Here is an 11,532-nt window from a genome sequence, read left to right as displayed (position 1 = left end):
ATGTCCAATTTTCTGAGGAACCGCCAGACTGATTTCCAGAGTGGTTGTACAAGCTTGCAATCCCACCAACAATGGAGGAGTGTTCCTCTTCTCCACATCCTCGCCAGCATCTGCTGTCACCTTCAAAGAGTTTTTTATTGATGATTTTATGCATATGTGTGTGAGAGTCTGAATATATATGTGTGCATCAAGTGTGTGGTATGGCCTCCTCCAGGCTTTGGGTCCTCTGGAAATTGACTTACAGGCAGCGGGGCAGCAGTGAGCCACTATGTGTGTGCTGGGAACCAATCTTGGGATCTCTGGAAGAACAGTAAGTGCTCCAAGCACTGAGCTGTCTCAAGCTTGGCATTCCGTTTTGTTTGTTTTGGAGACAGGGTTTCTCTGTGTAACCCCGGCTGTCCTGGAACTCACTCTGTAGACCAAGCTGGCCTCAAACTCAGAAATCTGTCCTGCCTCTGCCTCCTAAGTTCCAACCAAAGGTGTGTGGCACCACTACCTGGCTGTGTCAAGCAGTCTTCATTAGATGCTTGTTGTGACGTAGACAATAAAGGACAACAGCTGCTACCAGGAAAGTTCAGATTAACCTCAGAAATGGAGGAAAGAGCCAGAGTGACAGCTCAGTCGGGGGCAAGCACCAGGACCAGAGTGCAATCCTATAGTCTACTTTGTTTAAGAAATAAACAATATGAAATAACCAGTACCCCCAGAGCTCGTGTCTCCAGTTGCATCAGAAGATGGCCTAGTCCGGCCATCACTGGGAAGAGAGGCCCCTTGGTCTTGCAAACTTTATATGCCCCAGTACAGGGGAACACCAGGGCCAAGAAGTGGGAGTGGGTGAGTAGGGGAGCGGTATAGGGGACTTTCAGGATAGCATTTGAAATGTAAATGAAGAAAATATCTAATAAAAAAATAAATAAGCAGAACCCTGAGTGTGGTGGCTTGCATTTACAATCCCAGCACTAGGGAGGTGAGGACATGTTGGATCCTAGGGCTTGCTGGTCAGGCACACTAGCCTAGTTGGTGAGTTTGGGGCTAGTGACAGGCTGTCAATAAAGAAATGTGGCTGGTGCCTGAGGAACAATATCCTGGGCTCCAGCTCAAGTACATACACATGCACATATACTCACCAACCGCGAAGGTGCGCGCACACACATGCGCACACACCAAAGAGAAAAAAAATAAAATAAAGGAAGCATGTTTGTATTGGCTTGGTTTATGTGTCAACTTGACATAAGTTAGTATCCTCAGAGAGGAAGGAGCCTCCCTTGAGGAACTGTCTCCTTGAGATCCCACTGTAAGGCATTTTCTTGGTTATCTGATCAATGAGAGAGGGCCTAGCCCACTGTGGGTGGTGCCATCCCTGAGCTGGTGGTGTCCTGGGTAGGTAGGCTGAGCAGGTCAGTAAGCAGCACCCCTCCATGGCCTCTGCATCAGCGCCTACCCTGCTCGAGTTCCCGCTCTGACTTCCTCAGATGATGAGCTGCAATGTGGAATTGTAGACCAAAGAAACCCTCCCCTCCCTAACTAGCTTTTTGGTCATGGTGCTTCATTGCAGCAATGGAAACCCTAAGACAATGTTGGGTTTGTTTCTGTGTGAGCAGGACTCTGTGTGAGCCTCCTTTAGGGTGTTTCTTTTCTAACGCTGCATTTACAAACCCTTTAAGTGTCTCTACCATGACCCAGAGAAGCAAATGCAGCACTGTTATGTTAACCCCGGTGGCCTAGGCTGGCTGTGTGCCCTTGCCCTTCACCTTTCTCCAGAGCATCCTCGGCAACGGGTGTTGGGAGCTTTGGGGACCCTGGGTGGAGTTGGCTGTTGAGAGAAGGTGGAGGGAGTGGAGTCCCAGCCCTCAGGAGACAGAGGCAGGCGGGTGTCTGTGAGTTCGAGGCCAGCCTGGTCTCCATGGAAAGTTCCATTCCAGGCTACCAAGGGCTAGCTACATAGTGAGATATCAGTTTCAAACACCCCATGATGAAACACTCCTGACTGCTGCAATGGCAGTGTAGAAGCCAGGGGGTGGGGGGAGCATGGTCTTATCCTAGGGACCGTGACTCATTACCTCGGCGAGTATGAGCTCACACCAGGACTGTTTCCGGTCTCCTCTCTGGACTGGAGACTGGTCCGCACAGCCTGCACGGCTCAGCAGAAGCTGCCTTTCTGCCTGAGTTAACAGAGATTTTGAATTCTACTTTGGGTAACTGGGGTACGGGGCAACAGAAAGCCTTTTATAACCCTGTTTAGCAAGTGAATGGCCTCCGGATGGAGATCCTGGTCTCATTTGCTGTCTTTCTGTTTTGGGTTTTTTGTTTTGTTTTCTCCTATTTCAATGACTGTGCACCAGAGTAACCCGCAGTCCTGGGGCTGGAACTCTGTAAGACTGGAAAAAAAAAAAAAAAAAAAAAANAACTTGAGGAAATTGCTGGAATAGTTCAGGCATATTTCTTTGGTTAACTTATTTTGAAGTTTTTTCTGTTTTGTGTTTTCACTGCCTCATAATTTATCCCAGACAGACTGCATTGTTTGGCAAGCCCTCGGCCTAGCCGTTCCCAACACCAGCTCCCAGCACTCTGACTGAATAGAAATTGTCTCTTAGTTTTGAAGTTGAAAATGTATTCTAGATGCAACCCTTTGCTGGAAAAGTTCAACAATGCCACTTACACCACCACAGGACAGGACAAAGGCTGGCTTCTTCTCCCTTGTTCCTGCCCCTCCCCCCTCTGCTGGCTTCACAGAGCCGGTCCTCAGAGGCCAGCCTGCCTCTCCAACCTCTGACTCGGACAAAGGATGATATTCTTTAATAATGCAATTAGGCTATAAATATTGTTCATGCCGGTGGATTAGCATTGAGGTACAGCTCCCCACCCCACCCCCACCCCGGGTTTCTCTGTGCAGCTCTGGCTGACCTCGCTCTGTAGACCAGGCTGGCAGAGATCCGCCTGTCTCTGGCTCCTGAGTGCTGGGATTAAAAGCATGCGCCACACCTCTAGCTTGTGGTACAGCTTGTGTGTGTGTGTGTGTGTGTGTGTGTGTGTGTGTGTGTTGATCCCGGTTGGGTGTGCATTGGGTATGCTCTTTAGGAGCTGAAGAGAGGGCTCATCAGTTAAGGACGCTTGCTGCTCTTGCAGAGGACCCACCACCCACATCAGGAGGCTCACAACCACCTACAATTCCACCTCCAGGGCATCCGACTCTCTCTTCTGGCTTCCACAGGCAGCTGCACTCACTTGCTCTCCCCCTCACACACACAATTAAAAATAAATCTTAAAATATAGTTGGGGGGGGCTGGAGAGGTGGCTCAGTGGTTAAGAGCACTGACTGCTCTTCCGAAGGTCCTGAGTTCAAATCTCAGCAACTACATGGTGGCTGACAACCATCCTTAACAAGTGTCTGAAGATAGCTACAGTGTACTTACATTAAATAAATAAATAAATCTTTTAAAAAATAATAAAAAATGTATAGTTTTGACGTCTTTAAAACATTATATAAAGCTACGAAGCTTTCATTTCTTTTCTTTTTTTTTTTCATCATCATTATTATGTTGTTATTCTGAGACATGGTCCCACTGTGTATCCTTGGCTGGCCTGGAACTCACTTTGTTTGTAGACCAGGCTAGCCTCAAACTCACCGAGATCCTCTTGCTTCTGCTTCCTGAGTGCTAGGATTAAAGGTGTGTTACACCACACCTGGCCCACATGATTCTTTTTGAACCAGATTGAACATTGGGTTCTGTTTATCTGTTTATTTATTAATGCAGAGGCTGAGCTAACCCTTGTGCATGCGAAGCAGGCCCTGAGCCAAACTCCAGCCCTAGTTTCCGATGATCAGTTCAAATTACTAGCTGTTGAGTAAAGCCAGTGCACTAGCTAGCTCTTTTCTTTTGGCTTGTTTGTTGAGACAGAGTCTCATGATCTTAGCCTCCCCCCCCCCCCCCCCCCCCCGCCACCGCCCCAAATGCTGGGATTATAGGAGTGGTCCACTCTAGGCCTGGTTTGTAGGCTACCTGTGGTGAGCATTTTGGGGCTGGATAGGCAACTGAGTCCTTAAAGGGCTTGCCTGCCTAGCAGCCCGGATTGCTGTGGGTTGCATGAAGCAGCACAAGCTGCCGTCTCAGCCTGCCTGCGGTCAGGCAAGCCCCGATGTTCAAGGTCATTTTCAGCTACACAAGGAGCTGGAGGCCAGCCTAGGCAGGCAGGGGGGTCTGCCGCGAAATTAAAAATAAGTAGTCGAATCAATCAAATATGTTCGAGGTTGCTTGCTGGCCGGAGGCTGGCCGAGAGTCATTCTGGCCAGCCCCTAAGTGTCAGCAGTGTCTAGAGAGCTTTCGCTTTATTGGTTAGGGTATCCTGGGATCATCTGTGGGTTTGTATCTTTTGAGGTAGAAGTGCCTAGAAAACAGGTAATACTGTGCTATGTTACTAACATCCTATCACATTATTAGTATCTGTATGTCCTGCTCTCTTTCCTGGCCGCATCCGACAGACAGACAGGCTCGGCAGTTGGGATGGGCAGGAATGTGTTACTTTATAAACTACATAAACTCTAAGTTTAATGTTGGCTATAGTGTGCATGTCTGTGATCCCAGCACTCAGGAGACTGAGGCTGGAGGATTGCTGTGAATTTGAGGCCAGTCTGGGATACATAAGGAGCTCCAGGCCAGCTAGAGCTCTGGTGTGAGGTCCTATTTAAATAGAACAAAACAGACAGATAAGAAAAACATCCTGTAAACAAGTTATTTTCAGCAACCCCTTGTTGTTGTTGTTGTTGTTGTTGTTGTTGTTGTTGTTGTTGTTGTTTTGGTCATCCCAAGAAAATGAATGCAGGGTGGAGAAAGGCTAACTGACCCCACTATTACCCTTCTGAGTTTACCTTTCTCTTGGCACATGGAATTTGAGGAGTGCCAGAATCCAGAGACCCTGCTGGGTTCCCCCAGGGCCTCCCTTGCAGGGAAGTCAGGCCCATCTGCCAGTTCCAGGGACAGACTGCCAAGCACTGCGGGTTCTGAGCAGCCTGTGTCCATGCTCCATGGAGCCCTCCCCGAGGCAGGGGGATGAAGGGCAGTGTGAGCCGCCTCTTCTTGCAATGTAAACCCCAGCCCAGGCCTTCCTGAAAAACCGACCCATGCAGAGCTCTGACCACTGGGCTTCCTAAGGTGGTCTTTACTGATTGCCCCAAGCCTCAAACTTTTGGTAATAAAAGATAGGGTTTTTATTTTCTGGATTTGTTTGGTTTTTCATGACAGGGCTTTTCTGCCTAGTCCTGAAACTGTAACTGTTCTGACTGTCCTGACACTAACTCTGTAGACCAGGCTGACCTCAAACACAGACATCCCCCTGCCTCTGCCACCACCCATCTGGATCTTTATAATTTTTTTTTATTATTTATTTTCATTGTATGTGTATGAGTGTTTTGCCTACATGTGTAGGTCATGGAAGCCAGAAAAGAGCATTGAGTCCCCTGGAATTGGAGTTAAGGATAGCTATGAGCTACTATGTGGGATTCTGGGAACTCCGGTCCTCTGCAAGAGCAGAGAATGGTTTGTGCTTTGAGACAGGATCTCACTATGTAGCCCTAGCAGTCCTGAAATTCACTCAGTACACCAGGCTGGCCTTGAACTCACAGAGATCCCCTACCTCTGCTTCTTGAGTTCTGGGATTAAAAGCATGTGCCACAATGCCCCTAGCTTGCTTTTATTCCTAATATCCTGTATCAAAGCAAACAAGGCTGTCCCCTTCGCTGGCTGTCACAGGTGCCATGGGACAACAGATGAGAAGATGCAGCTTAGGTTGGTTTTGTCTGTCACTCACCAGGAGTTGGTGACAGTACTCGGGGTCATCATGGTCATCATGACACAGGAAAAGGCTGAGGTCCTGAGGGTGGCCATGGAAATAAAAAGAGTTCTGATTGATCGGCATTTTTCTGTCTCCAAGACTGTCAAGTCTGGCTGAAGGTCAGTGTACCACTTTTTCAACCTCACTAAAGTCACATGGACGATGGCAAGGCTTCCAACTTGTGGTCTTACCTGAGTGAGGGTCACATGGGCCCTCTGTCGTCCCAGGATGCACTGCAAATGGAACCTAGAGCTGGGAGGAGACTGCCTGTTATACTATCCACTGTGGTCCAAAGCTTTCCCTTGTTATCCTGTGTGTGTGTGTGTGGGCGCGCGCGCACTCATGACAAAGAGTATTGTTGGTTCTCTCCTTTCTTTATGTGAGACCCTGGAATGGACCTCAGGCGTCAGGCTTAGCAACAAGCGCCTTTACCCACCGAGCCATCTTGCCAGCCCTTACCCCATGGTTTGGGATTCCGGAAACTCTCAGAGAGAAGTTTCTGCACTTTTGTGGAGGTGCTTTTTTCCTGCAGTGAGTTGTTGAGATCCTTGAAGGAGTGTTAGTCAATTGGTGAGAGGTGAGAAGAATTTATAGCCCAGCTCCCTCAAGTTTTGAAGGGTTGATTGTGCGGTATCCCCTTAGGTGTTGCCATGGAAAGAAATCAAGCCTTTTTTGTTGTCAGGGCTTCACTGAGTCTCAAAGCTAGAGAGAGCAGTGGTTCTCAACCTTCCTGACGCTGCTTCACCCCTTTAATACAGTGAGTGCCTCATGTGGTGGAGACCCCTAATCGCAAAATTATTACTCCACAACCATAATTTCGCTGCTGTTATGAACTGTTATGTAAATATCTGATGTGCGGGCTCTCTGAGATTACACCACTGCTGCAGAGGATCAGAACCCATGCATGACTACCAAACAGTGACTGGCTGTGGCTGACCTTCTCTGGTACAAACTGGCTTTGGGAAACACTGGGGATGGCACCCCTTCCAGCCAGTGAGCAGTTTGTCACATACAACCTACTTTTTTTTTTTTTGGTTTTTCGAGACAGGGTTTCTCTGTGTAGCCCTGGCTGTCCTGGAACTCACTCAGTAGACCAGGCTGGGCTCGAACTCAGAAATCCGCCTGCCTCTGCCTCTCAAGTGCTGGGATTAAAGGCGTGCGCCACCACCGCCCAGCACAACCTACTTTTTAATCATACATCACAACGTGTCCAGAAAAGGACTCTACTATTTCATAGAACAAAAGAGGACAGCTGTTCGTGAGGTATCCTGTACTTGGACACCTTTCCAATTTACTTCAAATGCCAAACAACTGGGCAGACGTAATGGCATGCGTACACCTTTAACCCCAGATCTCAGGAGCCATAAGCAGGCCTCTGAGTTCAAGGCCAGCCTGGTTTACGTAGTAAAATCCTGTCTTTTTTTTTTTTTTTCCAATATGTTAGTTTATTCTTGGAGTAAACACATCTTTTTCTTTCTTTTTTTTTAAAAAGATGTATTTATTATTTATTATGTAAGTACACTGTAGCTGTCTTCTGATGCACCATAAGAGGGTGTCAGATCTCATCACGGGTGATTGTGAGCCACCATGTGGTTGCTGGGAATTGAACTCAGGACCTTCAGAAGAGCAGTCAGTGCTCTTACCTGCTGAGCCATCTCTCCAGCCCAGGAAAACCCTGTCTTAAAAAAAGCAATCTAGGGCAAGAGAGATGGCTCAGAGGTTAAGAGCACTGGCTGCTCTTCCAGAGTCCCTGAGTTCAATTCCCAGCAACCACATGGTGGCTCACAACCATCTGTAATGGGATCCAATGTCCTCTTCTGGTATGCAGCTGTACATGCAGATAGAGCACTCATACATTAAATAAATAATTTTTTTTTTATAAAAAGCAATGTAATAATATTTAATCTCGTCACTCACATGCTCGGGCCATACATAAATGGAACCAGCCTTTGTCTAAGCAAATACAGTCTCTTGAGAGCCAGATACAGTCATGAAATAACCATTAAGAGGAGCACACCTGGCATGTTTTCTTAGCGCACCCTGCATTCCTGGCTAATGACGGTGGGGACAGAGACCACACTGTCATTTTCTCCTTTATGTTCTAAGCCCCAAGGAAGGAAAATCACACTGGATTAACCAGATAGTAGTCAACTCTCTTTGAAGAGTATGAGATGAGATGACCCAATAGAAGACGAGTGGTTTTATCTTTAGCAGTACAGAACACTGGGCTGTAGTCTGTTTCTGGTTAACAATGGCCCTCTGACCTTTTCAACCAAAGGCCTCCCTCCCATCCAGAGGCCAGGTGGGAACAGTGTTAAGTGAGATCCGAGGGGGCTGGAGAGATGCCTCAGTTGTAAAGAGCACGGGTTGCTTTTGCAAAAGACCCAGGTTTCATTCCGTTCCCAGCCCTGACATGGCGGCTCACAACTGTCTGTAACTCTAGTCGCAGGGGATTCTTATGCCTTCTGCTGGCCTCCACAGACACGATAAATGCACATGGTACACAGACCACACACAGGCAATACCACACACACATTAAGTAAAAATATTTACTTAAAAAAAAAAAAAAGTTCTTAAAGCAAAATCATGCATGGTAGGGCCCACACCTGGCTCATTTGGATTTATCTGGGGAGATTCCCCGGGGTTTCTCAGTAGAATTTTGAAGTAAAGGTTTGATCTTTCCAATGGCAACAAGATAACCTGAGTCTCATTCAGTTTGTCTTTGACTTACGTCCACTGGCGATGTGGGCCTTTTGAATTGTGTAGATCCATTCTGAAAGTCTGATTCATTCACACACACACACACACACACACACACCACCTCGGTGTGTCTTTGTCCTACAGCAGTGTTGCATGTAAGATGTTCTTAGAATAGGAACTTTTTTTTAAGCTGGTGAGTCAGTGAGTTGGGTTAGGAGAGGAAATTCGGCCTCTGAGATAGCTAACCACAGCTTCCCCTCGCCCCCCTCCTTTTTTTTAGTTTTAGGTTTTAGTTTTTTGAGACAAGATCTCTCTGTGTATCCCTGGCTGTCCTGGAACTCTCTCTATAGACCAGGCTGGTCTCGAACTCACAGAGATCTTACTGCCTCTGCCTTCCAGTGCTGGGTTAAATGTTTGTGCCACCTATGCCCTACTGACCATGGCTGTTTCTACACAAGTTTACCGAGAAATGAGAAACCATGTTGGCTAAGGCCTTAGATACCAGGAGACACACCGTGTCAGACTTGTTACCTTCCGTCCTCCCGCCAACCTCCCCACCCCCGTGTCCCATTTGCAGCTTCATGGAGGAACTTCTGCAGCTCGCCTTGAGGTCCCGAATGGTTTCATCCTCATTGCTGCATGGGACTTGGGGAAGGACACCTGAAACTTCAGGTGTTAATAAGCTATACCAGTGATTCCATGGCAGGGTTGAGACATTATGAGAGGTTCAGGGGAGCTGAGGGACAGTGCCAGACAATGCTGGAGGACCATAGCCACAGCTATTAGCAGTTAAATCGCCATGAGTAGATTTAGACCACCACCACCCCTTTCTGGTGTGTGTGTGTGTGTGTGCGTGTGTGTGTGTGTGTGTGTGTGTGTGTGTGTGTGTGTGTGTGACATCCACACATACATATTCTGTTTTAGGACTATTTCTCTGAAATAAACAGGCAACCGCTTTATCTGATTGCAGCAATGTTGTGTCTGGAGTGGGATCCCCTCCCTTCCCTGCCCTCCCCTCTCTTTCCCTCCACTATGAGACTTTCCGAGGAAGGTCTATGAATGAAGCAGGTGTTTTAGAAGTTTTAGCACAGTTGGGAATTCCCCTTTTAGAATATTTGTGACGATGATAGTGGAGGAGTTGGGGTGCTCAGGTCGGAGCCCTTGGCCATGGAGATGGAAGGCGGGCAGCAGATGGTGATCTGGATGGCTGCCGTCTGCCATGAGGGGAGGATTTTTGAAGGTAGCTAGGGATGACTGTCACAGAGACTTCAGTTAATGCGCTTGGCGGGGGACTCTGTCGGTGGCGGAAGGCAGAGCACATGGCCAGGATGTTGACAGGCCTCCTCGCTGGCAAAGGGGAAGAAGGTAGTGGCTGAAACACTCCCAGGTTAGCTGAGCATATGGCTAGGATGAGCTGCCAGGTTGCCAGCGAAGGGGAAGAAGGTGGTGGCTGAAACCTGCCTGGGTTAGCTGAGAAGACTCCGGCCATACTGGACCGAAAAGCCCCAGGGAATAAGGAAACACTTGGAAATATTAGGTGACATTTGCTCATGAATAGGGAAGAAAATAAAGGAAGTCCACCAGGACTGTCCCCTGGGCCTGCCCAGCAAGACTGGAACATGTGGGGAAAGTGGGAACTCGGGTTAAGGTCACCAGGTCAGAAGCCAGTGAGAACCTTGGAGAATGAAAACTCCCCTGAGCAGGCTGGAGACCGCACCTAGCATGAGCCCGCCCATGGGTTTGACTGACACCCAGAACCCCTCCCCCAAACTGACACTAAAGAGCACTGGCTGCTCTTTCCTCCGAGAACTGAGGTTTGATTTCCAGCACCCACATAGCGGCTCACAGCCACCTATAACTCTAGGGGATCCAATGCCTTCTTCTGGCCTCCTTGGCCAATAGCACACACAGTGCATAGATATATGTGCACACAAAACATCCAAGTACATTTAAAACAAAATAAAACCCTCCTGAGGCGCCTGCGGCGGTTAGTGGGTAAGTGTGTGTCTTAGTTAGGTCTCATTGCTGTAAAGAGACACCATGACCATGGCAACTCTTAAAAAAGGACACATTTAGTTGGGGCTGGCTTACAGTTCAGAAGTTTAATCTGTTCTCATCATGGCGGGAAGCATGGCCGCCTGCAGGTAGACTTGGTGCTGGGGGGGGGGGGGGGGGGGGGCGGGGAGCTGAGGCTTCTACATCTACATCTGAAAGAGACTGTGTAATTCCACACTGGGTGTAGCTAAAGCAAGCCTCAAGACCACACCTACTCCAATTAGACCACACTTCCCTGAGGGCCAAGCATTCAAACACACGAGTCTGTGGGGGCCAAACCTATTCAAACACACACACACACACACACACACACACACTCATAAACAAAATGAGTAAATGTTAAAAGTCAGGGGAATGGGAGGGAGGATTTTGGTTTACAAGACCAAGATACATTGTGTACATGTATGAAGTTGTCAAAGAATAAAAAAAAAAAATTATTGCCGGGCATGGTGGCGCACGCCTTTAATCCCAGCACTCGGGAGGCAGAGGCAGGCGGATTTCTGAGCTCAAGGCCAGCCTGGTCTACAAAGTGAGTTCCAGGACAGCCAGGGCTATACAGAGAAACCCTGTCTCGAAAAACAAAAACAAAACAAACAAACAAACAAACAATATATTTATTTATTTATTTATTTATTTATTTATTAAAAAAATACATGTTAAAAATAATACAAAAACAAAAAAAACCCAACCTCATCTGAGCTGTGCCAGGCAGTGGGCAGATATGGCAGGCAGCTTTGGTCTTTGTATTCACATCTGAACATGCCTTCTTTCAGTCCTGGATCTTAATCCTCTATGGCATGGGTGCAGACAAGACAGTCGAAGCAAGTGAGATAGATGCTCATGTGCCCTGGGAAAGCTGAGCCCTTCTAAAAGCAAATGCGCTTTTGACTGTGATACCTGGGAGTTCAAGGCCTTGTCTTGATAGACAGACAGACAGATAGATAGATA

General features: G+C 47.7%; 1 protein-coding gene across 19 annotated transcripts in view; it reads left to right on the top strand.

Annotated features, from left to right (window-relative positions):
- Positions 1-11,532, top strand: part of Fnbp1 (formin binding protein 1) — a 118,689-nt gene that overhangs the window by 74,314 nt on the left and 32,843 nt on the right. The gene's annotated exons all lie outside the window — the stretch shown is intronic.

This window comes from Mus caroli, chromosome 2 (assembly GCF_900094665.2).
Source record: "Mus caroli chromosome 2, CAROLI_EIJ_v1.1, whole genome shotgun sequence".
Lineage (NCBI taxonomy): Eukaryota > Metazoa > Chordata > Mammalia > Rodentia > Muridae > Mus > Mus caroli.
This window is presented reverse-complemented; position numbering and strand designations above follow the sequence as displayed.